The sequence below is a fragment of the Lycorma delicatula genome, chromosome 2 (genome assembly GCF_047948215.1).
Source record: "Lycorma delicatula isolate Av1 chromosome 2, ASM4794821v1, whole genome shotgun sequence".
NCBI classification, from domain to species: domain Eukaryota; kingdom Metazoa; phylum Arthropoda; class Insecta; order Hemiptera; family Fulgoridae; genus Lycorma; species Lycorma delicatula.
In genome coordinates, this window is record NC_134456.1 from 97,412,771 (window position 1) to 97,439,616 (window position 26,846).

General features: G+C 32.3%; 1 protein-coding gene across 10 annotated transcripts in view; it reads left to right on the forward strand.

The window, feature by feature from the left end:
- The window catches only part of trol (terribly reduced optic lobes), a 1,106,314-nt gene that overhangs the window by 61,666 nt on the left and 1,017,802 nt on the right, over positions 1–26,846 (forward strand). The window lies entirely within an intron of this gene.

The window sequence follows — 26,846 nt, forward strand, 5'->3', positions numbered from 1 at the left end:
AAAGATCTTTTAGAACCAGATTTTCATACAAATGGAAATTAAATCTTTTATCAGTTATTTACCAAATGATTTTTTTTTTATTTATTCTCAGTAAAACTAGGAAACAGATCTGATAACTTATCATAAGTTTACAAACGTAATAAACTAAGTAAGCCTCACATTATTAATTCTTTAACCTCTCTTTCAGTTATAATTAGTTTTTTAATTTTTCAATCACAAACGACGTTTTCAAATAACTGTTTAATCGACTCGATCAGCTGTTCCTGTTAAGTTATAACTGAGATATAAAGATGCAAGATTATTTTTTGTGAAGTAAAACCGGTTTATTTTAGGATGATCGTACGAGTCGTATAGATTATGTACTATGAACTGGACGTTCTGGTGACTTTTAATCCCCGGCTTGATCAGAGTACAATAACTCACAAATACGTAGTCGACAGAAGGGACCTGCAGCTAAAAGACGCGCTAGTCTGTTCCGCGGATGTAAAATATGACGTTTTAGAAGTTACTGTATTAGGGCCCCTGTTAATTGACTGATGAACCTTAATTGTTAACTGTTAGTTGTGAACGAACCTTATCTCGATACCGTCGGAAACTGTTCAAAATCCAAAGTAAATATTGAACAAACATAATACGTAACTTGTTTCAAACATTTTTTTAAAAATCTTCTTCGGAATTTACGGACTCGTTTCGAACTTTTCCTCATCTTTAAATACTTCTATGTTGCTACATAAGATATAGTTTCTTTACGAGATTCAACTGTTTATTGTTAAATTATAAGTGATAATAAAGAAAATAAATCCTAAAATAAAGGAGTTTTTTATTATCATTATTACTATTACTATAACACGTTGGCTAGGATACTTTTTTATGCGTGTGTAATTTTCGTTTAAGTACCCATTAACCGGTATTCGTGGTTCCACTAGTGCGTTATAGAACACCCGTATCATGTATTTTTTTGCTTTTTCTAACGCTATCTGTCAGTTATTGATAGAACTATTAGTGTTACTGTTACTTAGCAGTGTCATAAGTTGTACTCGCCGGGTTGGTTTAGTGGTGAATGCCTCTTCCCAAATCAGTCGATTTGGAAGTGGAAAGTTCCAGCGTTCAAGTCCTAGTAAAGGCGGTTATTTTTATACGGAGTTGAATACTACATCGTGGATACCGGTGTTCTTTGGTGGTTGGGTTTCAATTAACCACACATTTCAGGAATGGTCGAACTGAGACTGTACAAGACTATACTTCACTTAAGCTCATACATATTATCCTCATTCAACCTCTGAAGTAAAATACCTGAACGGTAATTCCCGGAGGCTAAACAGGAAAAAGAAAGAAAAATGTCATAAACTGTACAAATATCTATCTTGTTTACGCTGCAACCGTGTCGATCCTGTACGTCTGGTATCGCACCAAAGTACGGTAAATTTTACTTTTTTTTTTACCAACTATCCGGACCTGAATAGCGAAGAAGGGAAATCGAGGACACAATAGGAAATCCTCAGTGTAAACGCTTGTATCGGCACTGCAGCCAACGTGGTAACTTATCGTAAGATTCCACGTTACTGAGCGAGATCTTAACTAGAGTTCATCTTCTTACCTGTTTTATATTTGAGATGTCATGATGTCATTGTTAATTTGATTTTCTCGAATCTCACATCGACGATGCGTTTAACGAAGCTTTATTTTTACCGTATAGATTAATTAAAAAATGTTTTTTTTTTTTTAAATTCAGTTGTGTTTATAAAATTACTATTTTTCCTTTTAAATCATTTTTATCGAATTTTTTTCGATAACGGTTTGTTAAAACGATTTCATTCTATGAGGAATCTGATTGAGAGTCTTTGTTAAAAACAAAGACTTTCAAACAACAAACAAACAAACAAACACTAAGATAGTTTTGTTTGTATATATTTTTTATTATAAAAAATATGTGAAATAATACACTACGAAATACTCTCGAAAAATGTAATTAGGAATTTGATTCATTGAAATGTCAACACATTATCACACTCGTGTAGTAATGCTAAACCGATTAAAAAATTACCGACGACTACGAAGTAGCCAACTTTTTCAGAAAAAGTTTCTAGATCTCTTTAACCCGCCGTTGCTGGCTACAGAGCGTTGTGCTCACCCTATATGCTTTTCTATTATAGTTTTTTTCTTACAGTTCTTAGAAATGCGATTGAGTATGTATCTTTTGTACTGGACGTTTAAAGATAGTCATCATTATTTCTTATATTATCGTATTTTTTGTTGATGTTTTCAGAATTTATTTATTCCGTGTCATGTCGGTGAGCGCAGCGCTCAGTAATAGTAACAGTAATTGTGTTACGGAAAATTCAGTATTTCAAGTGTATATTTATGCGTTCAATGTTTTATGTTTTTACGCAAGTTTATGCTCTTATTGCCCACATAAAAAAAAAACAGGAAAACTGTGCTATTTGTAGGAAGCATGCAGTTATAATTTACACAAAATGCAATAAAAAGAAGGGATTAGACACCAAAAGCGATGATTAGCTAAAATATTACTCTATAATAATTGAACTATTTTAGGTATATGGGATACATCTTTCCAAAAATATAACAAAAATTAGTCATTAATTTGTTTTGTTATTGGTAGTATAAAAACAATTTTCTTATAATTTATAAAATGTTGACTGTTATCTTTTAATTTTCAAACTGGAAACTTGAACGATAGTTTTGTTTGTATATTAAAATGAAGTAAGTGAAAGAATAAATTACGTGCGTTATGCAAATGGTTATACGTGTATCTAAGCCCGCCTCCGCGAGTGGTAGCGTCTCGCCCTTTCATCCGGTGGTCCCGGGTTCGAATTCCGGTCAGGCATGGCATTTTCACACACTCTACAAATCATTCATCTCATCCTCTGAAGCGATGCCTAATAGTGGACACGTTAAAAAAAAATCGTAATATATATCTAAAATCTCCAGAAGCAACTCGAACAAAATATTTATGTAAGTAATAGTTATTATTAAATAGTATATAACAGAAAATTAATTTTATATCATTAATTAGTAATAACGAACAATAAAATATAAATAAAAAATACTTATTTGCGTAAAATAGACAATCGAACTATGGAAGGAAAAAGCCGAACGGTTAGCGGAGCGCTCACCAGCAACGGCGTAACATATGGCCTAGCCAGCAATGGCGGGTTAAATCCATCAGGTTGGTCTACTGGTGAACGCGTCTTCCCAAATCAGCCGATTGGGAAGTCAAGAGTTCCAGCGTTCAATTCCTAGTAAAGTCAGTTATTATCATACGGATATGAATAATAGATCGTGGTTACCGGTGTTCTTTGGTAGTTGGGTTTCAATTAACCACACATCTCAGGAATAGTCGAACTGAGACTGTACAAGACTACATTTCATTTACACTCATACATATCATCCTCATTCATCCTCTGAAGTATTATCTGAACGATAATTACCGGAGGCTAAACAGGAAAAAGAAAGCAGTATCGGGTTAAAAAACAAAAATAAAATAGGGGAAAAATATATCTTACTAACAAAAATCTAAAAAACTCATTATTACACAAATAAAACTGCTGCTACTCCACTTCATATTCGTTCGAGTAAACGGGACGCACACTCATAGATACGAATTTATGAGTCTTACCTATATCTAACACATTACAGTCTTACCTGTCAGTCTTAAATTTACTACAATTTTGCTCTTGACGTTCGTAAATAATAATACTAATTTTAAAATAAAAACGTTTGCAACGACAAATCAAAAAGAAATCGATATAAACAAAAGCTACAAAAAAAAATTCTTGGAATATATCGACTGAATTACTTCGACACTTCGACTAAGATCTACATAATTAAAAGATATCTTTAATAGATCTTTAAGGATATTTTTATTTTCATAAAAACGTGAAACTATGAAAATAACAACATAATAAAAATATCAAATAAAACCTCTCTTTAGTAAATATTTGCTATCATCTCATATATATAAATCTCAAATTCAACAATATTGTCAACAATACAAAAAAGAATAAACTGATATAATGTACTCGAACGTAAGAAATATATAAACATACAACAAAAATTTTGAACAAGTCAAACACACTTTTCGGCCGCATTATAAATATGTGTCTGCCAGATTATAAAAAAATTGCCAGTAGAAACACAGTTGATCACCAGGGTGACATTGCTTTACGGATCACTAAAGATATGTACAAAGACGATTTAAAAAGTTATTGTTATAAATTTAGTTAAATTTGTTGTTACACAAATATTATAATTTAAAATTTATCAAGACATTAACATCAAATAAAAAAATAAAGGTACGGTTCCTTACGGTTAAACAATAATAAATTAATGCCCTTTAAATTTGACCAAATATTCATAAATAGAAATTAATATACCACACGATCCAAATGTCGTGTTCGACCGTGCGGTAAACAAGGAAACTAATACTAACGGGGTTACAAACAGACGTCATTAACAACAATGCCATTTGCGTCACCAAGTGTCGGGCTGCGTAATTGTCCGATAAGATCCCTTTCAAGTAGAATTCCAGATATTTAAAAAGTTACTGGATTTTTAATTTGTTTATTTAATAAATGTACTACTTACCCGTATTTGTTAACGGCTGATCTGTTGGTGTCGTGAAAGGAAATTATATCGAATACGGCGATTGCGCATCGAAAATTTTCGTACTCGTTATTTACATTAATCTTGGTTCTGTGCCGTTTAAATCTATAATCGTACGGTATATGTGACTAGAGGAAGTACGTCTGCAGTGAATGTTACCACCGTGTGTAGTTAAGAATTTAAAGGTCAAAGAACTTTGAGAGTGCATGTACTAATCCTGAAGCGGCACCCAGACTTCAGCGCTTTAAAAAAAAAAAAAGAAAAAAAGACTAGATCGTACTGTTTTATCTATCATCTGTACTTACATATAATCACGATGCGATAATTCAATTAATCCGTTTTATCCCTTTCATAAACTATGATTATATAAAAGAAAAACTTGCTGACTTTAGTAACAACTTTTATAACGGTTAGGTGTTCACTGCCTGATTACATTGTTGTTATTAACTTCATGTTTTTGTTACGTCGTTTTTTTTTTTTTTTTTTTGTTACACGCTTGCTGTTTTATTTAAAATGTATCGGTAGAAAATGTTTTGTCGATTTATATTATTACTTTTAATATATTTTTTTCTTCTTTTACTGTACTTTAACGAGACGATTATTTAAAATGTACGATTTCTTTGTGTAATTTAATGAATATCACAAATCAAGATGAACAAGTGACGCTTTCAAATTTGACCTTAGCTTAGTATCTTTTTTTTTTGAACTTTCGATGTAGACGCAAAAGGGGAAATTTGATGTAGAATGCTCATTTAATGTGCGATAAAATCAATTTTTATTACGTATTCTTTTCTCCTTCCATTGTAATAATACGCTGTAAATGGAGGTATAATTTCCAAATATTATATATAAATGGTAGACTAAATAATTGTTTGATCGAAACAAAACTTTGGCATCGATAATCTGTCGGTTGTAAAATTTACTAATTTTTATTATTTGTATTTTTTCTCGTTTTCTCATCCATCTTAAGGTATTTAAACCTATGGGATCCAGCTTTGGTGTACAGCAAGCAGTAGCAACGTCGAAATTATTTTGCTATTCCCCAAAAAAATTACTCAAGTCACAGAGGCGCCTTGATTCGTAAGAAACAGTGGAATCCACGAATATCTAAATTTATCGTATGCTGAAGAAGAATTACAGCGATTCGATACAAAATATAAATTGCGGCTAAACAACCGCGTAAACTATTTAGCTATTAATAACCTTCTAGACAGCAGTCCACCGGCTTGGTTTGGTGGTGAACGCGTCTTCCTCAATCAGCCGATTTGGAAGTCGAGAGTTCCTGCGTTCATGTCCAAGTAAAGGCAGTTATTTTCATACGGATTTGAAAACTAGATCGTGGATACCGGTGTTCTTTGGTGGTCGTGTTTCAATTAACTACACATCTCAGGAACGGTCGAACTGAGACTGTACAAGACTGCCCTTCATTTACACTCGTACATATCACCTTCATTCATCCTCTGAAGTAATATCTGAACGGTAATTACCGGAGGCTAAACAGGAAAAAGTAGAACCTTGTAGACAGCAGTAAAGATGTAAGAAGTCTAAAACGGGTTCCACGTGTTGAATCGTGGTAACTTTATGCGATTCGAATTGGAACTGCATCAACTTAGTATTACCCATAATCATATCATTTCACTTCGTTCAATTTTAGTTCTTATTCTTAATTTAGTTATTAATTCTAGTTTTATTTTCATTTTTTCTTGGTAATGAATTCATATGATTATTTTTGTTTTGTGTTGAACTGTTCTCTAATCTAACTTTACGTGGAGGCTACTGCTACATATCACCTTTTTTTGCGTCCGAGAGAAACGTACAAAATGAACAAGTTTATCAAAAACCAATATAAAATGGTGGAGTAAAACATAAATAATGAATTATGTAACCGGTAATCACCGAGATACAAATTGGGAATGGTGGATGGTATCAAAAGTAGAGGGGAGAACGCGATCGGTTGGTGAGGAAGATTCCCCTCCAACTCGTCACTCCTTAACCACCCCACAAAAAAAAAATTGCCGTTCTGAAAGGAAAAAATTATATTTTTTCCAGTGTAAAATCGTTACTCATACATTGTTCCGATTAATCGTGTTTTTCTGTACTCATATGTATAAATAGACGAAATGCTCGAAAGGTCAATATAAAACCAGACCTCTGGTTTTGGTCAATGGTATATGAGAACAATCAGTGTACATCTTGATAAGTTAAATATACTATTTCATATGTTTAGATAAATGATGTTTGACCTGTGTTAAACATTTTGGTTATCGTAAGAAAGTAGGGTAAAATTTCCTAATGATTGATTCCGTATTTTTCGTGGTTATCGGGAACAAACGAAAAAGGGCGATGTCTTTATACAGTAGTGAGATTCTCAAGGTATCATTTGAAAATTTTAACGTATTTTCTGATGTCCTACTTTTTATAATAGGGTGGGTATGTAACTGCACAAAAATAATTTTACCTAATAATAAAATATTATTCTAAATTTTTCGTTTTTTTTTATTCTCAGTAATGACGCAGTCATGTAGGATTTTGTGTTTCTTAAAAATAATAATTGAATAATTTTGCCATAGAATGATATCAAAATATTATAAAAATGTCTCTTGATAAAGTTTATTTACAGTTAAACTATCCAGGTAAAATGAAAAAGTTTGCTGTTTAAATAGTATAAAAGCTACTTTTTATTGTATTTTTTTCTGTTCGAAGGGTCCAATAAATATATAAAACAAGCAGTAAATTAACCAAAGTAATTTAAGTTAAAGCATTTGATTGCCGTTATCTCTAAACTGCCTATGTTAGCATAATAAAAGTTTGTATTTTTGGCAAATGCCAAGTGGTCTATAGTCGTAACTTTTTCTTTTTAAATATTTCTCACTGTATTTTACTACATTTTTCAAAGAAAAATTTCCTTCTTTTACTTTAAATATGTTTGTCATGCTGTTAAGTACATCTATGGATAATTTTTTTAATGATTTTGATCTATTTTTCTCGGGCAGAAGGCTTGAGAGAGCCTTAGGGTTTCCTTAACCCTTAAATGGTGCAATCTTTTTTTTATACATAAATGGTACTACGGGTGAATTTGCACCCGTTTTCTCTAAATAAGTTAAATTTAACTGGTGATAAATGACAAAAATTTCTATTATGATATAAAATATTTATATTTTCTATATATTAATGACAATAAATTTATTCGTGCTTTTAAGAGAAAAGAGAATTATAATTTTAAGAAAACATTGTCTGTCGAAAGAAAAAACAAATACTTCCGATTATGAAAAAATTTACATTTCTAATACACGAGATATTACAACTTGTTAAAAGAATGTTTATATTTTGCAGGTTATTTTACATGTTATTTCCATGTTTTCCACAGAAACAAAGTTTTTGTGGGACACTTTGTACCTCCCTTGCTTTGGATTTTCTGCTGGCGGTTGCGATTTATGCTTGTGGTGTTGGAAGCAAGGAATTATTGCCTCCCAGAACCGCTTCAATTTTGAATCTAAGATTCTGTTGAAGATTTGGTACAGTAAGGCACTGTTTCTTAAATAGACGCTAAGTCACGTCCAAGGAAGGAACTCAAACCGATTTGTCTACTTTTGGTCGCTAGTTGCATGCAGTCGCCATAACATCATATTTCAAATGCATCGATTCCAGCAGCATTCAACGATTCAAAAAAAAAAAATGGCCAAACGCCATCTCCTAGTACGCCGGCTGCACGAGTAGTTTTTACACATTTGGACAAATGAGTCTACTCCTGGTTTGGTTTCATTATAGAACTTCATTGCTACAGGCTTTTTCGTTACCTCTGAAACATCCGCTTTGTAATGTACGGTAGATGCAAGTAACACAATTTTCCCTTCTTCTGATAATAGGAGATCAACTGTTGTTTTATATGAGAGTCGTACAAAAAGGTGTTTCCTGGATGTCCTTTTGTATCGAGCATTTCAACTGTTATCTCTTTTTTGTTTCGGCTTACTGTACCAACCATTGTTACACCAAGACTAAGCATTTCAGAAAGCAAAGGGAAAGTACTAAACCGGTTTTCAGTGGTAATGTTTGAATTGCTGTTGTAAACTGGTTTTGCCAGCTTTTTCACAATGTATTGACGTAAAAGTTCATATCCATTATAAGTTTGTTTGCCGATGTAGGGAATACCAGTTAATAAGAACTTTCAATGTGAATCGCACATAAATACTAGCTTCAATCCATATTTATCCGTCTTATTTTAAATGTACATGCAAAATTCACACTGACCTCGGAATCCCAGCGACGGCTTATGAAGTTCCAAATACTCATTGAAAAACTTATCCCAAAGAGATCTAATGTTGGTAAAAGTATCTTCAGAATTTTTAGTTTGGCGTGTTGCCTTTTCATCAAAATGTAAGCACTATGAATTAAATCGTTTAAGAGACATTCTAGATGCATAAATGGGACTTTCAAATGGACCCCATAAATAAGATCTGCATTCATATGATTGTCTTTCCTCACACCGGTTATATAATGTAATCCTGTAAAGGCTGTTAACTCAAGTTTACTAATATCTTTTGTAATACTTTGCCTATCAGCATAGTTTTCCGTTAAAGAGTAATTTCAATACTAGTAAAGTTTACTATGTCATATAGCATGAGCAGTAAAAATAAGCACCAAGTTTCTTCAACGCTTTTTACCTCAGAGCCTTTCCGTTTGGCCCTGGAAGTCCAACCCTTGTTACGTTTCTAGCAGGTATTTTTGGTTTTACAGGGTGCTTGGTCGAACATTTTTTTATTTTTATTCCCTTTTCCAGTTAGTGCAGTTTTTTTTTAGGATCGATATTCTCACCTTGTGCCGTAAACCGACTGCTGAGATCCTTCTTCTGACCGTTTTTCACTTTTGCTCTTTTCAGATTTTTATCGCTAATATAATCATCACTTTTATACTCATCTACACTGGAAATATAATCGATGTCATCTGGCTCGGAGCCATTCATAACATCGTCTTCTGCATTATCGATTTCATAAACATCTTCCTGCTCAGAACTGCTATATTCACTATATCGATCGTCAAAAGATTCTTCTAATATTAACCTTAGGGCTTCACTTGCGATTATTTTTTTTTCCATTAGTAATAAATGAATCCATGTTAAAAATAAGATAGTTTTTCGATATAACTGGCAACTAATAACACTCTAAAATAAACTTCCTTTAATAGTACAACGGGTGAAAATGCACCCAACCTGGTTCAAAATACGATTCTAGGAATGACTTGCAACATAAAAACAGCACTAGCAGTTCAGCACTGGATAGGGAGAAGCACTGGTTGGCAGACATTTAGGTGCTCAGGTTTACCATTCCAGAATTGAATAACAAAAATTTCCTCCGGTGAATTTTCGCCCGTAATATCATTTACGGGTTAATTTATCTACTTTCGTACTTTGTTTTCTTCTTTCTTATAGTTTTCATTCTCATTATATTTCTCCTCATATTACACGCAAATTAAAGCAAATATTGGGCTAGCCATGTTTCAATATTTGCTTTAGCTCGACGATCAATTGAAAATTTGGTTTATACGTTACTCCCGATGTTTGCTTCTTTGTCTATTTGTAACTTGTATTTCAATTTTGTCACCAACATATTTCTTTCATAACTAGTAAATTTGTGTTCTATAAGTTTTTTCAATTATTTAATGAAGTTATTTTTGTCCCTTTATAATAAATACTTGTATAGTTTATTATTTCATAAAAAATGATTGTTCCTACTTGAAACGTGCCTGCAATGTTACATTAGATGCATTCGATCTGGTTTTGACTTCCTTTGTCAAGTTGTTACTTATCTCGATAAAAATTCATTGCTGTTGCGTACAAGTGGAAAAAATGGTTTGCGTATTAAATATCCTATAAAACAGAAGTACACCTATTACCATTATATGGGAAAAAATAATATTATCTAACATTGTTAATTATGTATCACCGAGCCGAGTTAATATCAAACGATATAGGGAGCCCATAAAATGTTTTATGTATTTGTTTATATGATCTTGTGTATAATAAACTTAGTGGACGTTGAAGTTCATTTCTGGGGTATCAGATTATCAATAAAAGTTCGAATATACATATGCGCTGTACTTATCTTTGATTTATTGTAACTTTAGATCAATAAAGAGAAGGATATCTCATAATTCACGTTTACCACTACTTTTCCGTATTGTAACCAAATATTTGCCTTTCCCTGCTAGCTACTCGTATGATACATAAAAACTTTATTACCGAGTTTTAAATTATAGCGTGTAACGCATTTCACAGCAGAAAAAAAATTAATTACCGTTTTAAACAATCTCCCGGACGTTGCATCATTCCACAGAGTTATTTTCTCTGTGAGTAATGATTCACTATAATTATCCCCTTGCTGAATATCTTCTGCTTTTCTCGGGTTTGGCATACAGGTGTGAATTTTTATGTATTCTGCTTCTGTAGTAAGTTTGGTACAGGATGCGTTGTTATTATATTTGTTATACTATAATATTTGTTGTTCTTAAAAACTGGTTCGTCGTTTTAAGTAGTAACTTATGATTTGTTACTAAAAAATCCTAGCTAATTTTTATGTTTTGGCACCCAACATACCATACATAACCTTGAATATAAGTAATTTATTCCCTGCTACGTTTAAAAATTGTTGCCTATAAAAAACTGAAAAAGTTTCGCTCTCTCTCTCTCTCTCTCTTTCTTTTTTTAGAAATACTATCGTATTCTGTCTTGTAAGTATTCCATTTCGCATTTTTCAGCATGTGGTGGTTGGAGTCTTGTTAAAATCGGCCGTATCTCTTTCAAATATTTAGAAATCTATTAATTATACCAACAGGTACTATGGAACTGGTTCTTAATTAGTAGAATACAGAAGAAATATTTTATTAAAAAATAAAAAATAAACTATTAGTCTATTCCAGTCTTGTCACGCTAGTTTTTATACCGTTAATCTATCAGTCGGATAAGAATTACATTTAAATAAGAAAAACACACTGAAATGTATAATAGATATTTAGTATTATGTAATGTCCTTAGAAATGCGTGTTTCATTTTTGTTTTATTTTTCACTATAAAGTTTCTAAGCATAATTGTTTTTATAGTATGTTAATGTCGTTAATAATACGTGCGATAGATTATCCGGTTAAGTAAGTAGGTTTTTATTGTTAATTATGTTGAAATTGTTCCGTAATTGATATTGAAATTATTCGTTTTTTTTTTATATGCCGCATTTTCTGATCGCATTCAAAATACCTTCTTTCTTTCTTTTCCTGTTTAGCCTCCGGTAACTACCGTTTAGATAATTCTTCAGAGGATGAATGAGGATGATATGTATGAGTGTAAATGAAGTGTAGTCTTGTTCAGTTCGACCATTCCTGAGATGTGTGGTTAATTGAAACCCAACCACCAAAGAACACCGGTATCCACGATCTAGTATTCAAATCGCTGGCTTTACTAGGACTTGAACGCTGTAACTCTCGACTTCCAAATCAGCTGATTTGGGAATATATAAAACAAACCTATACGTTTTATTTTTATCATGTAATATTTAATAGCGCGCTAAAATTCCTTTATCTACCGATGTAAACATTAAGATTACAAGTATTCTTTTTCTTTCGGTGATTTCAATATAATTTATTTTACAGGACAAAATAAGTTTTAAATAATCTTTCTTGTGATTTTAAAATAACCGGTTAGTTACGTTTAATAATGTTTCTCGCTAATCCAGTGTTAAATTTAACGTGTTTTTCTTCTACATATATAACGATGTAAATCTGTACATTTTGTTAAGTTTGTTTAAATTACGGTTGTGAAGATTACATTTATTATGCGGTGAAGTTTTTGAACAAACTAGTATGTTAATTCGGCGTTGAGAAAAAAAGTGATACAATATCTAAAAGAATTCGAGTATCGATTTATGAAACTTAATAAAAAAAAAAACTTTTGACCTGTTTTAAGTCCGTGGCCCATCTGTTTAGATGATCGATCGGTCAAGTTTTCTGATCTCGATTATCCGGTTAGTTACTTCCAATAACATAATGTGATTCAGATTTTTTATCAGCTCGGGAGAGAGAGAGGGAGTGTGAGAGAGAGTTATCTACTATAATAGTAAATGTGACTCATTTTTTTTACGTCGATAAAAATACAGTTTACAATTTTTAATGCAAATTGTTAAAGTGATTATATGTTTTAATAATTTTTACATGCATCTAGAATCAAAATAAGCGTATAGTTATTTCTATATATTAAATTATTCATTGGCGATTCTTTCATTTTATCTAAATATCATAAAATCTTTAGAAATAATTTACATCCAGAATCAGTGGAATAGAAAATGTATATTTGTATTTATTATTATATTTTAAATTAAACATCGTTCTCTACATTTATTGTGTGTCAAGGTCTGCTCTAAGTACTTTTAGATAATAATTGTATAAAAATTCATTTTTGTTTAAGTGATAACCTCGCTGTCAGTTTCATTTCATTTCAAGATAATTGCTTTAGACTAAAGTAGATTATTGTTTTCCTGGAGTAGATTACTACTTTCTACTGAATTAATGTTTTTCTTTTGTTGCATTTTAAGAAAATTGATCATGCTTTTCCAAGTATACTAAATACTAATCCATAATTTATTTTAAATAATTTTACGAGTAATTCAGTAACCTTCAATCAGCCCATTATGTATGAATTTTTTTTTTCTATTCGACTCGTTTTTAGATCTTTGTGATGCTCATTACAAAATAGACGCGGTTCAAACCACACACGTCCTTATTATTTTAATACCTAAATTAATACAGATTTTTTTTTTAAATCTGGAATATTCATCGGACTATTAACTATGTTAACAGGCGAGTAAGAATCCATCCTTTGTCCCAAATAATTCAAGTAAGATTAAAGAAACAGCTAATTTGACATATATATATATATATATATATATATATATATATATATATATATATATATATATATATATATTTGTTTTCCTAATGTGTACGTTGTAATCTAGTGAACTATAAGTGAACAATAAGCAACTTCCCTCGACAAACCAATGAGATGAGGATGATACGTATGACATGTAAATGAAGGGCAGTGTTGTACAGACTCAGGTCAACCATTCCTGAGATGAATTGAACTCCGACTACCAAAGTACGCCGGTATTCACTGTCTAATATTTTAATCAGTATTAAAGCAACTATCCTTTACTAGAATTTAAACCTCAGAACTTTCGACTTCGAAGTTGAGCTGTTAAACATCTGATTTGCGACGACGAGTTAACCACTAGATCGGCCCGGTGGGCTGACCTATATGTTATTGCTATTCTGTCTTTTAGATTAATAGAGGAATTAGCCTTTGTATTCATTTTGGCATCTTTATTTTTCTACAGGCTAAACTGACCGACTCACTCAGTGCGTCCACGTATCGCCTACGAACTTTTATTGAATTATTTTATAGCTTAATGAATTTAATATTTATTAACAGAAGGAAACGCTCAATTTGTTGTCGCTTTCACTGTTACAGTTTGGTTTTACATCCACATAGTAATTATAACGCTATTAGTTTTTCAGTTCTGTCTCTTGGCCTTCATTTATTGTTAAGTTGTAATTAACAATAACCTGCTGTATAACGCATTAAATAAATATATACCGTATTACTTGATGTATAAGGGGATGCTGGTTACTTGTAAATTGCAAATAAAATAATATCCTGCAATTTTTTTTGGTTATCATACATGTTAACGGATTTCAATTAATTCCTTTAAATTTCTGCCCATCTTTTTTTCATCTAATAACCAAACAGATTGCCTTTAATGGAAATCTTAAATGTTCTTTTTTAGTGTGATAATAAAAAATATTATTATACACAACTGTATTTTGGAATGCCACATCAGTGTATTTTGAGCGTTCAGTCACGAAGAGTTTTAATGATGTTCAGATATTGCGCTATTGTAAGTGATGGAGAACCAAAGCGCTGGCAGTTGAAATATTGGGAACATTCTCCTGACACCGCAAAAACAATGTTGTCATTATTTTACTGATAATCCATTTCTGAAAACATGTTGATGACTGAGGTCTTCGAATTAAATATACTTTTATGTTGGTAACGAATAACCACGATTATTTCCTCTTTATAATTGTTAAAAATTATCACATTGTTTTTTGATTTCGTGTATAATTTTTACTTTTGAAAGTAAACGTTTTTAATTGTATAATACAAGTGTTTTGTTATTCTTATCGGACATATAAACTACACTTTACATTCCATACGAGTACAAAGAGCTCAATTTCTTGATATAATAAATCATATTTAACATACTCAATCGTTTAACCTTGTAGAAGTATTATTAATATTGTACTCGAAACTCATTTTAATCGTTCCAATTTGGGCGTATGCGGTTTTCAGTGGATCTTGACGTATTGACACCTAAGGAACCCAAAAAACCGGATGGAAAATAATCCGGATGTTAAATAATCGTAAAATAATTCCGGATGTTAAATAATCGTAGGTGTGTGTGTTTGGTGTTGGCCTCTACATTACTTTATATATCGAGAACTGCTAGACCGATTTTGACCAAACTTTGTCAGATTACGTCTATATATGGGGCATGGATGCCATTAAATGTTCAATTTAAAAGATCAAGGGGGTGAGGGTGTAGAGCGAAGTCGCTCTCAGTATTTCGAGATTTCGCTTAATTAAGGTCATGTTTTTCTTAGACACATTTGTTAACAATTGAAAAAGAATATTTGCAAAAATAGTTTTTTTTTTTGCAAAATCATACATACCCCCCACCTGAAAAAACGCTCTAAACTGCTACGTTGTGACGTCAGAGATGAGCGGTAAATGAAATAAATGAATAATATTTAAAGTGTAAGAAAGTACCGGCTCTCGAATCCGATCGCCCGGTTGATTCGGTACCTAGTGTGTTAAGTCTCACGGCTACACCAATGTGTCGACCGTAAAACCGAAATTTGTTCTACGTAAAATTATATTAGTTTACCTTGTGCCGACCGTCGCCGCTAGTACCGCCACACCCGTGAGAATTAAATACGGAATGCGCGCGCGCTTTAGTTAAGATTCATTGTATTAAATAAACGAAAAAATACATTTAAATAAAATGATAAATATTTTAAATTAAGTACGTGTGTAAGTCGTACATCAGAAACGAATCCCCTCTTTTAGAACTTTTTCGAAACGCGGCTTTAGCCGCGTGACGGGAAAGTCCGACACCTGTGTTGTCTGTTTTTTTCCGTTATCTAAGTTTCATCATGTAAGGCGATTATGAATATTTTCCACCTTTTGTCTGCCAACATCCTCCCTTATAATTTTGGGCAAGTTGTCGTTCCTTACCCGGTGCCTGTCTCATAGTTTTCCATCTTTCGTATGTGATTTCTTTCCTATATACCAGCATTTCTATTATTATCTTTTTAGGCTTTGTTCATCGTACAATTCTGTCCACATTTTTATTTTCTTACTTTCCTCATTCTCTTCTTACCACCTTTCTTTCTTTCATTTCTAGTTTAGCCTCCGGGAATTAACGTCAGTTTTTACTTCAGAGGATGAATGAGAATGATATGTATGAGTGTAATCTTGTACAGTCTCAGTTTGACCATTCCGGAGATGTGTGGTTAATTGAAACTCAACCACGAAAGAACACCGGTATCCACGATCTAGTATTCAAATCCGTATAAAAATAACTGACTAGGACTTGAACGCTGGAACTCTCGACTTCCAAATCAGCTGATTTGTGAAGACGCGTTCACCACTGGACCAACCCGGTGGATTTCTTCGTACCACCTAACAATCTGCAACCTTTTATTATAATTTTTCCAGTTAATTCTGTAATGATCCTTTTTCATTTACTTTTTTATAGGTTATCAATTGCGTTAATATGAGTAAATGAGATATTAGTTAAGATATTTAGTTGACGTTCACTAGTGGTGGTGACTTGTATTTATTATCTCCTCCCACCCAGAGTTTCTTAAGTATCTTAAAAAAAGAAATATCCTTATTCGCTTATTATATCGTGGAAAATTTCTTTTCCCCAAGCATCTGATAACGGTTTAGTTATATTAAATTTTTTATGTAATGAAAAGGAACTGTGAGTGTGTCGTAATGAATAATTTAAACAAAACTGTAAGCAGCAATATATACATATTATACAGACGTGTTAGAAAATAATTTAAATTGGCCTGTTATAAAAAAATGTTAGTATTTTACTATCGAGCAGTTTTCTTCCTTTACTGAAATTGCAGTTATTTTGTTCTCGAAGAACAGAATGGAACGCAACAATGGCGGGAGTTTCAATATTTCTCCCGACAGATAGTAGAACCTGGACAATGTCCCTTGCTGCTGTATATTTCCATTATCGGGCGGTTTTTATACGTTATATAGTGAACTCGTTCGTTCTCTGAGGCATTCACAGTCACCAACGGTGTTGTGAAATCTTTACTAGGCGCGGGGTTCGAGCTTCCGCGGTTTCGGACAGTTAGTTTGAAAGAATCATGTTAGGTTGGATGTGAAAATGTCTGTTTGAAGCCTACGTGAAGGCGAAATTTGATATGTTTTTTACTGATGCAAATGTCTGCTGAGGCATTTACGTCGGTGCCATCACGACCGAGGCCTGGCTGATGACTATGAGATGTAATCGGTTAGAGGGTTTAAAGACGACTTCCGGTAAAGCCGTTCAGGGCTTGGAACGGAGGGTGTGGTGTGGCGATGTCACAAGGTGGGTGTCTTCCCCCTACGGGGTTGGGATGAGTTATTTAGTGGCGGTTATTAATTTTAAGTTTTATTTATGGACGGATTTGGTGATTTGCGTTCCTATCCGTATGGACCAGCGTGAAATTTATTTACGTGGGAGACTAAGCTTTTGAGCCTCGTGCTTCCGGTGTTGTTCCCGTTCAGTCCGTCTTTTCCCGCTGTCCTTTCCCGCTGTCCTTTCCCGCTGGAGTCCTTTCGGTACTAGCACCTTATGGACTAGCAGGAAACGCCTACCGGGGCCCTAGTTAGTCAGAGGGAGCCATGCGCCCCCTTCTCCGGAGGGAATAGCATGTGCTGACTGAATTAAATTGTAAGTTTTTTCTCGAAGAAACTTGCTTAACTACTATACAGCCGAGTTATTATCCTGCTCGTAGGTAATGTACAGAATACCGCCTTCGGTGATAATCTGAAAATGGATGAGTATTATTAACGGTATAACTGGAACGCATTTCGGCGATCTACTGAAAGAAGTACCGATACTAATTTCGTAGAATTTAATATTGTACTGTCGGATTACTGTATTTTATTAATACACTGATATAAAAATATATAACTGATTCGTACCAAATCAATTTACTTCACTGATAACCGTGAAGTATGCAGTTGCTTGAAAAACTGAACTGATAACATTGTGTATATATATAATTTTTTTTTCCTTTAAAAGTATATATAATTTTAATGTGAATGTATGCGAGGTTCTTGTCTTATCGTTTTATTTTTATTTCAACAAATACGTTGTTTTATATTATTAGTCAAAGAAAATTATACAGATCAGTCTTCTTGTCAGATCGGTTATTACAGTAATAACTTACTGTATAATATCTTAATAATATTATGCTACATTGTTTATGAATATATTAAGAAAAATACTACACGTAGGTAATAAAGATGAAATTTACTCTGTTTGATTAAATTATTTTGTTACTGTTGTTTTGTTTACACTTTTTAATAATAATAATAATTACGGTATTTCATTAAAGAATCGTTTTCTTTTTAATGATTTTTGTTTTGTGTAGCATTTTATATTAGTTTTTCTTATTACATTTATGCTAATACTTTCGATTCGATGTTAATAAAAAGTTACTCGATTAAAATCGTGTACGTGTACACACGCTGGCAAAAGATTTACATTAAATATTGATTTAATGCAATGCAAATTTTAATTTTGCTTTATCTTTTTTCATGTAATTTTATCGTGGCCGGTAAAAGAACTCGGAAGGAGAATTAATGTTGTTACATTTATTATTACGTAAACGTTGCTTGTTTTTATTCTCGATTTAGATTTTTTCGAACTTGAACATTTGCCGAAACATTTTTCAAATTCTCGCAATGCCGGACTATTTAGTACATGTAGAATAAAATATTCTCGTGCCAAAGATAACTAAACGCGATGACACTATTTTTTTAAATTTTATTTTACTTTTTTTTACGATAATAAGGACGTGTTGTATTAAAACTAATCACGTTTTCACAGATTAATTACATGTAAAAGTATACACCTACTTTACCCTACAGGCAGGTGCCGTGCATCGTATCGCTTAGTCAGAAACCAGTTTCGTTTAGGTTTAGGGTTTACCATTTATGGAAGTCTTTCTTTACTATTTTAAATCTGTGTATGTGGTGCTTTCTCTTATAAGATGTTATAAATTGCCGTGTGACGTTTATGCGCTCGAGCAAAGCGAGGTCAGTTGGCTGGCAGACAGCGAAAAAAGAACAAAACTTATTCCCTCGCAGAACTCGTGGCGGCGAGGTTTTTAACCTCTTCTCCCGTTTACATATATAACAGGAGTTACGATTATAATGTCTAACCGATTACATTCGAAGATCGGATATTAAATAATTTATTATTTATTTAAACATCACTAAAGCACATTTCTAATAACCTGATATGTACAATATAATTTGTAACATTTAATATATATATAATACGTAAGGTAATAAAATAATCCATTTCATCTTTGTTATTAGTAAAAGATTATTTTTAATGAAAACGTGATTTTGTTTTTATCTTTTTTTATTTGTTTATTTTTTCTTTGGTTTTTGTATACACCCCTCCCGGGGCCGGATCCTCAATTAAGCATAACTGAGCTTCGGGAGGTGTCGTCCCCAACTCCACCTTTATAGTCGTACTTTTGTTTTATTTAGTTAAGGGTTATTGTAACGTACCTCAAAGGTTTTGGTATAAAATAAATGAAAGAAGATTTTTTCCACGATCGTCAGACTGTATAATCCAACGTTTTATCCTAACACCTAACCATTGGTTTTAGGAGGTTTGTTTTTTTTAAAGTAAGCACAGTTTTAAATTTTTCTTTTCTTCGGTCATTTGACTGGTTTGATGCAGCTCTTCAAGATTCCCTATCTAGTGCCAGTCGTTTCATTTCGGTATACCCCATACATCGTACATCCCTAACAATTTTACATATTCCAAACGTTGCCTGCCTGCACAATTTTTTCCTTCTACCTGTCCTTTCAATATTAAAGCGACTATTCCAGGATGCCTTTAATATGTGGCCTATAAGTCTATCTCATCTTTTAAAACTATATTTTTCCAAATGATTCTTTTTTCATCTATTTGCCGCAACACCTTTTCATTTGTCACTTCCACACGTCTGATTTTTAACATTCTCCTATAGCACCACATTTCAAAAGCTTCTAATTTTTCTTCTCGGGTACTCCGATCGTCCAAGTTTCATTTTCATATAAAGCTACGCTCCAAACATTTACTTTCAAAAATGTTTTCCTGACGTTTAAATTAATTTTTGATATAAAAAATTATATATGCCTGTGCTATTCGGCATTTTGTATAGCTCCTGTTTCGACCATCTTTAGTAATTCTACTTTCAAAATAACAAAATTCTTCTACCTCCATAATCTTTTCTTTTCCTATTTTTACATTCAGTGGTCCATTTTCCTTATTTCTACTACATTTCATTGCTTTCGTTTTGTTCTTGTTTGTTTTCATGCGGTAGTTGTTGCAAAGGACTTCATCCGTGCCGTCATTGTTTCTTCTAAATATTTTTTACTCTCTATTAGAATTACTATATCATCAGCAAATCGTACCATCTTTATCTTTTCACCTTGCACTGTTACTCCGGACTAAATTGTTCTTTAACATCATTAACTGCTGCTAGTTCGATGTAAAGATTAAAAAGTAAAGGGGATAGGGAACATCCTTGTCGGAGTCCCTTTTTTTTATTGCGGCTTCTTTCTTATGTTCTTCAATTATTAGCGTTCCTGTTTGGTTCCTGTAAATGTTAGCAATTGTTCTTCTATCTCTGTATCTGAACCCTACTTAATACGTATGCAGATTAAAAACTACATTTATTTACTGCTTTTTTACGCAGCTTCCTTCAACTTTCAAACATTTTTCATAGGTTTCAGTAGCTTCATTCCCTCTTCAATAAATTCTGCCGCAAGCGACTTAACCCGTTTAGTAACGCCATTTTTCGATTCGTCGTCAATCTTCAAACTGTTATGATGCAAGCCATCGTAAAATTTCAAGAAAAATAAATTAAAAACTGGGAGGTAAGTCTGGGCTTTAGGGTGGACGATTGAAGACTTCAATGAAATCTTTTCGATCGCCTCACTGTCTGATTTGCCGCGTGTGACCGGGAACTGTCGAAAAAAAATTAAAGTCCTCCAACATAGCATCTCACTTCGTTCGTTGTTTTAAAGATTTTTTTAACATTTCACAAAACGTATCGTCTGCACAGTCGTTCCGCGATCACTAAATTCGATAAGCAAGACGCCCTTTTTGTCCAAAGTCCTTTCAACTACTTTATCGAACGTTCTTGTTTGAACTTCTTTGGTCTAGATTATGAATACCGCTATCTTATCGACTGCTGCTTTGTGTCGACGATTGAATAAGAAATCCAGGTTTCACCTCCGGTAACTGTGCGATCAAACAATGCATTACCTTCATTTTCGTTACGATCAGTTGTTTTAACAGATGGTTTTCGAAGTTGAAGGCTCTGAGATTTAAATCCTAGTAAACGTAAGTTGCTTTTATACTATACTGTATACCGGTATACTTTGGTGGTTGGATTTCAATTAATCACACATCTCAGAATGACGGCCTGTGTCTGTACAAGACAACAACTCATTTACATTTCATACATATCATCCTAATTTCATGTCGTCAGAGGGGAGTGGGGGGTTGCTTATTCACTAGTTGAACAGATCGCTAGGTACACACACATTAGGGAAAAAGATTACAATATTTTTAAAAGACTATCATTTTTCTCATTATTCTCGCCCAATATGGATATGTTTGGATTAACAGTTCTTCAATTATCAACCATATTTTTTATTTCCAAAAAAATTTTTGGTTTTGATAACCTTACTGTGTAATTAAGTAAAATGAAATGAATATATACTAATTAAAAAAAAAAAGAAATGTTATTTGAAAGAATAAAATAATTTTAAAATAACTGTTTTTAAATTTAATTTCTGCAGAGAGTACTGTAACTATCACAATAATAACATAGAATGTGTAGCTGATATTGCGGGCTGTTGCTTTCTATGAACATGCGCTACAAGATTAATCGTTTTCTTGGGATATTTGTTGTACATCACTTGTACACTGATGCGTAATATATTTATCACTTTTCTATTTAAAAATTGAGCATTATAACATACGCAGCGTAATAAATATATTTGTATTTTTTTTTTTTTAACTTAAGAAAGTGATACTGGAATAAAATACGACTAACTACTCTTGCATTTTTCCGTTGATGTTAAGCTTCGGCTGTTACAAGTTTTTAAAGAGTGTTGTTCTTAGCCCTGCGCACTTGTTAAACGCTCTCATGCCTCCATGTCACTCCACAATCTTCCGTACATTCCGGTTAACACTAAAAATAGACTAAACAAATTAGTTAATGCAATCCATTTTTGCAAACGCTTACGTTAAGAAAAACTTTTACTTGTACATTTATTTTACGGTCATTATAATACGAATAGGATTAGTTTTAAATGCTTTATTAAATGAAAATAATAACAGTAAATCTTAATATAGAAATTTTTATTTTAAATTTCGAAATTACTTCTTGATAACTTGTTTTTTTTTTATTCTTTAATTACAGTTATTGTTACGGGTATGTAGAAAGGAAATAAGGGTATATAGTTTTTTTTATACATAAATAAAGCTGTAAAAGCTATTCATTCAGCGATTGATAATAATATGAAACGCGTATTAATTGAACTCTAAAATTTGGAACAATTTATTTATATTTAATTAACGCAGCTTTATCTCTACGGACATTCCATGTGTTTTGTATTGATCGCGTACGATAGTCAATATAAAAATCTTGACTTATACGAGGGGGGAAAATTAGTTTCTATTTAATGATAGTAGTAATTTAGTAATTTAGTTTCATCGGTGCAAGAATATACGTTTTTGGTGTATCTAATAAATCAGGATTCTCCATTCAATAAACGAGTTGTCAGTATGTTATATTTATTTTTCTATAAAGGAAGAGATAATCCCAAACTATAAGATCAGGGTTTTAAACTGCTCGGACCGAATGTAACAAGGCGTAGGAATGTGACGTTTTGGATTATCATCGACTTAAATTTTATTCTGTAAATTATGATTTTTATGTAGCATTAGTTTATGTAATGTTAATTTTATAACTATTATAAAAACCGTTTGGTAAACGCAAAAACTTTCTTGAATTAGAATCCTTGATACTTTATTCCGTACGTTGCAATTTATTTACTCTTTCTTGGTGAGATAGTTACACCGTGTTAAAAGTTAATGACATATACTGGTAACCTGACTAATTTAACTGTCGTTTTCTAAAAGATAAAGCACGTTTTTTCCAGATAATCTCCTGGAATAAACTTGAAGGTTGACGTCAGAAGATACCGACAAAATATACAAAAACTTTTATGCAATAAAGATGTTGCTTTTTTACTGTATTCGATTTTGTTGTATGTTTTAAAAAAAATATTATTGTTGAGTAACGTTGTTTAGTTTCCGATATTTGATGAAATTTTAATATCTTAAGAAATTTCAGATTTGGCGACACATTTAAAAATATATTTGGTACTTCCGTATTATGTCGACCAATAAATTGCAAACTTTTATGTTATTGTTAACCGTTATATTACAATTGAATAGCGAGCGAAACTCTCATTTAGCTAATCTTGACTAATTAACACAGTAATGTTTGGAATATTTAAATAATAAATTCAGTAATTATTGCAATTATTTATTATTTAAATAATCAAAACATTACTGTTAATTAGTCGAGGTTAGCGAGCGTAGGTTAAGTTTGGTTAATTTATATCTATAATTATAAGCAATAAATAATAATTGTTGTACCTTATTAATTTTTATTTCATGCTTTATAAGTATGAAGAATATATTAATTGGCCGGAATGAACCGATCCAGTTTGTGTATAACAACGTCCATTTGTTTGATAAGATACACGTTTTAATAATAATGCTTCTTTATGACAGTATTACATTACGCAAACGTAGTATGAACGAGACTGCTTATTTTAAAACATTTCAACTTTTTTTCTCCCCAAGTCAGATGATTTGACTCTCTTAAGCGAAGCGATTCAAACAGTTTAGTTTTATCGGATGAGATATCATTTTCTAGTAACTAACTTACATAAGGTACCAAACATTAGCGCGGTTAATGGACGAGATCTAATAGATTTAACAAACGAGTAAATGTTTCTTTCAGTAAAATTTTCTTTTATCTTAAAAAGACTGTTCAACCGGCGGTATAAATGTATTTTATCTTATTCCGACAAGCATGCATCTATAATAACTTGCTTCACGTCATAATGAGGAACTCTTATATATTTTTACCTATATATTGTTCCTCTCCGAGTCTATTCCTTTGTGATGAAGTTGTTGAACTGAACGCTTCGTTTTATTTTTTCTCTATTCTGACGGACGTTCTCAATTGAAAAATAATTCATTTTTTAAGGAAATTACTAATTTTAGTGGTTCTATTGTTTAGTTACGTTTTACGTGTTGAAACTTTTACATATTTAATATACATTTTGAAACTAATAATTTTTTAAAAGTAAATTTTTTTGTTCCGTCGATAAAGTTTCTTTGTAATTATTCTCACCTGCATTTGTCAATCCATAAAATGGATATAAAATGGATTTTATAATTATCATAAAAATTTATATTCCTTGCTTTATTCCTGCAAAGTTCGATTTGAAATTTGAAGGAGGAAAGCAGCGTATACACTACTTTATAATATATCCTACTCTACTAAACGGCATTTTTATGTGTGTCTATGTCCTTTCAACTTAGCACCGGAATGTACCGATCATTATTGGAAAATCCCAATTCGTTAGTACGTCTCGTGGTGGTCAGATGTATACTTGTATTATTATATAACGACGTACCATGTATATATATGACGAAGTTTTGGGAAAATTTAGTACTTTTAAACCGGATCCGAGTTTTCGGACGAAAATATCTTGAAAACGGTCAGTCCTAGGGCTCTGAATATTTTTTTCTACCCCCTATTCGGCAATCCCTGCTCAAAGTAGGACCCGTCGGAAATTGTGGAGGGGGTGTCACCGCAATATCTCGTCAATCGCTCGTCTGATTTTTGCGACTTAAACGGTGTATATATCAGCAGGTCGAGCGCTAACTGTTTAACGCATCGGGTATACTCTTGATTGACCGGATATTGGTTATCCAGAAATTAAATCGTTTAGCCCTATTTTCGATTGCACTCACCTGTAAAACGTACCGATCCGATCTTTCGCTAAATACGCTCAAACCTGTGCGATAGCGCAGCTGTAAAATATAAACTTATGATGACTAAAAATTAGAAAAGAAAAAAAATATATATAAAAAAACTTTCAAAAAACCACTCTTAATGTACTAAAAAGTGGATAATAAAAAATATGTAAAAAATTTAAAACGCCACTCTTAAATTAAGCGCAGTAAGAGTTAAAAAATAGTTTTAGGACGGTATCTCAGATTGGATTTGACAACAAAGCTTTGATTTCTGTTTTTCTTCATAAAATAATGAACTATAATCCAAAAGTAGGCACCGAAATGAACCGATCACTAGCGGAGAATCCCAGTTCGTCAGTATCAATTTCTAGAGTTAAATTTCTAATTCAACTGTCGCTGCCAGCTAGGAAGCCTAGCTGTGGAGGGGTGCCTTAGGCACGCCGTGCGGCTATTACATATATAAATTTGAATGTCTGTAAGTATTGAGCAAAGTTGTTCGCTTACAACTCAGTAATTGATTTGAATTTTTTTTTTAATCACAGTTTTTATTGTTTTCTAAAAATGGTATGGACGTACATTTATCCAATAAACTTCATTACTAAATGTGAACGATTAGATTTATACAAAGATTTGAAATCATTGAAGGAACGGGGAATGTAGAGTGCAGATCATTGTACCGGTTTCTAAAGAAAAAAAATTGAATACGCTACATTTTTATTTAATTTAAGACGCTGTCTGTATTGCTGAAAATATAGTTTAAAAATATTTATCTAGTTCTATTGTTATTAAGCATTTTTAATTAACAGATTCAGGATGTATTTTATATTCATATATATATATATATATTTCAAATTATGAATTTAAATAATCCAAATAGGATTTTAAACAAAATATGTATAATACATAAAACCTGATATGTTACAAAATAATTCATATATATATGAGCGGAGAGAAGAGATAACGAGAAGAAAATTTTCCGTGTAATATTTATTGACAATATTAACAAGTTTACTTGTATTAATTAGTAATTGACTGACATATTATGATGATAATTTGATGAGAGGTAGAATATATATTTTTTCAAATTGCAAATTCAAATTCTCACAATTATCATCGATGACTGAATCGATTAGAATAAGCGAGCTTGAAGGTTTGACCCCGTCTTTGTGAACCGAACTGTCGGTTGGCTTTGACGAGTCGGCGAGCGGGGTCGGTTGTTCTAACCAGATGACATCATCCGATTACCACTAACATGACACATATGTATATAAAATGCAAACACGACCGACTAGTACACTAGACACAGCAGTTGGTGAGGAGCAAACTTTCAGCTTGCCTATTGTACGGCAGAATAGCACCCGGCAACGCTGCCATTCTCTTTCACCACTCGTATAATTAAAATATAATTTGCTAATGTCTATGTACATAATACTTTTAACTTATGAAAGTAATACTTCATTCGATACAGCGTTTAATGTAAGGTACGAGTTTAGATATCCTGGCGTTACGTTCGAGTTGCTTATACATTTTAGTATTGGCTGTGGATTAGAGATTACGTATTTGATGTAAAGCGCGATGTATTTTCATTTTTAAGATTTTAAAATTGTAATGTTAGCTTTATCTTCAACGTTATTATCACTTGATTGTCAGATTTTTTCAGAATTGTAGAACCGTTTTTATTTTCATAATTAATTACTTCTTAATGTAAAATTCTTATTATGTCGACTTCTAAAATGTAAATCACGTATTAAATTC